Raw genomic sequence first — 5,796 nt, 5'->3', positions numbered from 1 at the left:
TTTTCGAACCTAAACTAGTGATCTCGGTAGGACCGAGTCACAGTTCGGTGGCACCGAGACTGCTAGGGTTTCACAAAGTTTTAAAATCGGTCACACAGATTAGCAATTCTCGGTCAGACCGAGAGTTACTAGTGCAATGGCGTTAGCCAAATCGGTGGGACCGAGTTTTTCAACTCGGTGGATCCGAGATGGTTTCGGCGGAAACCTAACCCTAAATTTTCAAATCGCATCTATTCTAAGGATTGTATTGACTAGATAGGAGTGTTTCAATCGTGGCAAGAATCATAATGAACACAATGGGCTAGGAATCAGACGAGGATAGCATTATGATCGAGTCCATACCCTAGCTTGGCGATGAACTCGCTACGGCGACAATGGCGGGGATGAATTCCGTTGACGGCGGCGGAGACCAGCGACAGGAGGCGGCTGGCGATGAGGAGATGATCCAGAGACCCTGGAGGCAGAGCAAGCTATGCGCGGGTGAAGGGGTTTGGAGAAATGTCCAAATTTTTGCCTGTGAGTATATATAGCCCGGCCCTGTCGGTGTGACCGAGTGGAACAACTCGGTGGCACCGAGATGCATAACTGTATACAGTTACAACAACTCGGTGTGACCGAAAAGTTCAAATCGGTTGCACCGAGATTGAAAACCTAGATCGACTTAGTGATCTCGGTAGGACCGAAATGGAGGAATCGGTCAGACCGAGAATCACAAAGAAGTTTTGGAAGTTTAAGTCTATGACGAATCGGGGACTCCGAGTGCTCCTCACACAGAGTGGTTCGAATCTGACTTGATCAAATTTTGTGATGTAGCATGAATAGAGTTTGAGACGAGAAAAGCATAGATAGCTAGAGTGGGTTCTTAGGCATTCTTGTCCATCCACTTGGCAAAAAGAAAAAGAACCCAAACAATCAAAGCAACAAGTGGATGTCCTCGAATGAGTAAAATATGCAACCAACATGCTCACACAATAGAATGGCAAATGAAATATGTGGCAAAGCATGCACAACCAATTCTAGCATCTATCAAACAATTGGCGATGACTAGGTCATCTATATATGAGTATATTGACTTAGGAGTCAAATGAGAACATTTGATCATAGGTCATACTCATCGTTTAAGCTCAAGTGGGGTTACCACTTTTACATAATGCATTGATGTGTTCACACCATTAGAGTTGCTTTGACTCAATTCTTAGAGTTAAGCTCCCCCTAGATGTGAGATCCCCTTTTAGAGGATGAACTAACCTTGGGTTTTGTCGATGATGACTTCATGTAGGTGTTGAAGATGTGGATGCTCAATGTTGATGTAGATCATTTGGAGCAATCCTTTGGAGTGATTTGCACTTTCAACATACCTACATGGGTTAGTCCCACAAGGAACAAACAAGAATATCCATAGACATAGAGTGATGCACACACAAGATGATGTCAATGAAATCATTTGGTTACCTTGTCCCTTGCCTTACCAACATGAGGGTTTGTGACTCCTTGAACTAGTGCAAGATGTGGAAGTTGATTGCACTTGTCCTTGCCATAATGATATGAGTGAAGAATGTTGGCGGAGTCACCCTCAAGAACTCTCTAGTTCTTCTTCTTCGGGATCCACATCATCTTGATGGGAATCCTTGGAGTTGTAGTTGTACTTGATGAAGTAGAACTTGACGTAGTCTTGGGAACCCATTTGACCAAGGCCTTAGGTGCTTCTTCAAATGCGTCAATCTCCTCTTGAAGCTTGTCCTTGCCTTTGTTCTTGTGGTCTTGTGGTGGAAGATCATCTTGTGCTTGTGTTCCCTTGAAGGAAGTAGGATCATACTTCTCTTGTTGAGGAACAAACTTCGTCTTGGGGTATTGATCTTCTTCCCACTCAACTCCATTGGCATTGAACTTTCGTTCAAAACCAACACCTTGATTCTTCCGGTGCCTTCCTTGCTTGCGTACAATTTCCTCGAATTGCTTACTCCCGGCAAGGCTCTTGTATACACCTTTCTCTATAATTCCCTTCAATAAGCTATTTTCTTGCTCAAGTGTAACTTGGCTAAGAGAATCATTAGTGGAATCAAGAGAATTACTAGAAGCAACAATATTGGATTTGGCATTATTATTGTTACTACTAGAGGAAGGATCTTTCTTGTACTTGTTACTAGATTTGACTTGAGGCATGTAAGTAGATAAGAGTAAACGCTTGGCAATGTAAGAAGAACTTTTCTTACGGAGATCATCATTGATTGCTTTTAAGAACTCATGCTCTTGCTCAAGATTGAGCTTTTCAAAGCGTAACTTCTCATGAGCCCTTAAAAGTTCTCGATGATCTTTGAAGATAGTTTCATGAGCCAACTTAAGAGTGTTTAGTTCTTTAGTTAGAAGCTCAATCTTCTCCTTATCATTGTTATTCATTTTATCTTGATTAGCATGATTAATTGACGTTTCATCATAGTATTCATCACTAGAGTTGTCAATAAGTAAATCATCATCACCTAGCAAGTCATCTTCATCACTATTGAAATCAACATACTCGAGATGTGTTACCTTTGGACCTTTGGCCATGAAGCATCTTCCAATTCCTTCATTTGGTGAGTCAAATATGTCGTAGGAGTTGGTTGACACAAGTGCTAGACCGGCAACACCTTCATCTTGAGTATATTCGGATTCGGAGTGATAGCTTCTCTCGGAGTGATTGTTGGAGTCGGAGCCGGATACCCATTCACCAACATGAGCTTGATGTCTTTGTTTTGTGTAGCTCCTTGATGACTTGTCCTTCCTTTCTGAATCCTTGCTTCTCCATGAGGGTCTTCGTTCATAACGATCATCTCTACTACTCATCTCTCTTGGTGGTGATTCTTCTCTTTTGCTTCTTCTTTTTGGAGAATCTTCTCTTCTTTTGTAGGGTGTTGTACACTCATTGGAATAGTGTCCGGGTCTCCCACAATTGTAGCAATTGCGCTCTCGACTAGAAGATCTTTTGTCATTGTAGGACCTTGACTTAGAGCTTCTTTCTTTGCTTCTACTCTTGTAGGATTTCTTGAAGTTCTTCACCATTAAGCTCAATTCTTCATTGAAGGTTTGTTTCTCACTTGATGATGTGGGGGCTTCACATGAGGCTTTGTAAGCACCACTTGACTTGTTGTGAAGTTCCTCCTTATTCTTGAGTGACATCTCGTGAGCAACAATTCTTCCAATGACTTCCGTTGGCTTGAGATCTTTGTAGTTTGGCATCATTTGGATCAATGTGCACACGGTATCATACTTTCCATCCAATGCTCTTAGGATCTTCTTGATAATGAATCTGTCGGTCATCTCTTCACTCCCTAAGCCGGCAATCTCATTTGTGATAAGAGCAAGCCTAGAGTACATTTCAGCGACACCTTCACCATCCTTCATTTTGAACTTGTCAAGCTGACTTTGGAGCACATCCAGCTTGGATTCCTTGACGGAGTCGGTACCTTCATGCATATCAATCAAAGTATCCCAAATTTCCTTTGCATTCTCAAGACGGCTGATTTTGTTGAATTCTTTGGGGCACAATCCGTTGAAGAGGATATCACAAGCTTGAGCGTTGTATTGCAGCATCTTCAATTCATCCGCATTAGCTTCACGGTTCGGCTCTCTCCCATCAAAGAATTCACCTTGCAAGCCAATACAAATAATAGCCCAAACGGTGGGGTTATATCCGAGAATATGCATTTTCATCTTATGTTTCCAACTAGCAAAATTAGTACCATCAAAGTAAGGACCTCTACGGTGATAATTTCCCTCGCTAGACGCCATACTCTCCTACGTTGTGACACCAAGGCTATGACCACCAAAAGCTATGGAACTCAAAGCAAATGGAGATCAAATCTCTGATACCACTTGTAGGACCTTGAAGTATGTCTAGAGAGGGGGATGATTAGACTACTTGACCAATTAAAAACTTAACCTTTTCCCAATTTTAGAGTTTGGCAGATTTTAGCAATCTTTGGACAAGTCAAGCAATCATCACACAATTCAAGCAACCATGCAAAGAGTATATGAGCAGCGGAAATTAAAGCATGCAACTTGCAAGAATGTAAAGGGAACGGTTTAGAGGATTCAAACGCAATTGGGGACACAGATGTTTTTGGCGTGGTTCCGATAGGTGGTGCTATCGTACATCCACGTTGATGGAGACTTCAACCCACGAAGGGTAACGGTTGCGCGAGTCCACGAAGAGCTCCACCCACGAAGGGTCCACGAAGAAGCAACCTTGTCTATCGCACCATGGCCGTCGCCCACGAAGGACTAGCCTCACTAGCGGTAGATCGTCACGAAGTAGGCGATCTCCTTGCCCTTACAAACTCCTTGGTTCAACTCCATAATCTTGTCGGAGGCTCCCAAGTGACACCTAGCCAATCTAGGAGACACCACTCTCCAAGAAGTAACAAATGGTGCATTGATGATGAACTCCTTGCTCTTGTGCTTCAAATGATAGTCTCCCCAACACTCAACTCTCTCTCATAGGATTTGGATCTGGTGGAAAGAAGATTTGAGTGGAAAGCAACTTGGGGAAGGCTAGAGATCAAGATTCATATGGTAGGAATGGAATATCTTGGCCTCAACACATGAGTAGGTAGTTCTCTCTCAGAAATGATAAGTTGGAAGTATAGGTTTGTTCTGATGGCTCTCTCCACGAATGAAGAGGAGGTGGAGGGGTATATATAGCCTCCACACAAAATCTAACCGTTACACACAATTTACCAAACTCGGTGGGACCGATTCAACAGACTCGGTCGGACTGATTTAGTAAACCTAGTGACCGTTAGGGTTTTCGGTGGGACCGACATGCAACTCGGTAGGACCGATATGGTTAGGGTTAGGGCATAACGTAATCTCGGTAAGACCGATTACACAAACTCGGTGAGACCGATTTTGGTAATAAGCTTTCCAGAGAGTTGGTCAGGTAAACTCAGTGGGACCGATTTGCTCATTTCGGTGAGACCGAAATGTTACAAAAGGGAAACAGGGAGTTTACATTGCAATCTCGGTGGGACCGATCGCTCACTTCGGTTAGACCGAAACGTTACGAAGGGAAACAAAGAGATTACAATCCCACCTCGGTGAGACTAAGATCCCTATCGGTGGGACCGATTTGCCTAGGGTTTGTGGCAGTGGCTATGACATTTGAACTCGGTGGCGTCGGATAGAAAGAATCGGTGTGACCGATTTTGACTTTGGGTTTAGGTCATATGAGGATGTGAGAAAGTAGTTGAGGGTATTTGGAGCATATCACTAAGCACTTGAAGCAAGAGGCTCATTAAGCAACACCTCATCCCTCCTTGATAGTATTGGCTTTTCCTATAGACTCAATGTGATCTTGGATCACTAAAATGTAAAATGAAGAGTCTTGAGCTTTTGAGCTTGAGCCAATCCTTTGTCCTTGATATTTTGAGGGATCCACTTTCATCATCCATGCCATGCCATTCATTGAGCTTTCTTGAAATAATAGTCTTGGAATAGCATTAGCTCAATGAGCTATATGTTGTTATGAATTACCAAAACCACCTAGGGATAGTTGCACTTTCAAAGCGTTACTCAGTTCGCTGAAACTTAAGAGGCAGAGGTTGCTATCGCTTTGATTGGTTTGAATGCACCGTCGAAAATTTATAGGGTCATGTTATTCTGGAGTTTGATTGCTCGGTCTTATTCAATGGCCTGAAGGCAAACACACCAAATAAACCAGCTTAGTTTCTGATCATTTGTGATGTTAGAAAGTTTTTAGTCTTTTGACTCAATCAGATCCAGATGATCAAAAGAAATCAGAACTGGTGTCTCTGGCAA

The sequence above is a fragment of the Triticum aestivum genome, chromosome 1B, assembly GCF_018294505.1.
Source record: "Triticum aestivum cultivar Chinese Spring chromosome 1B, IWGSC CS RefSeq v2.1, whole genome shotgun sequence".
Lineage (NCBI taxonomy): Eukaryota > Viridiplantae > Streptophyta > Magnoliopsida > Poales > Poaceae > Triticum > Triticum aestivum.
This window is presented reverse-complemented; position numbering follows the sequence as displayed.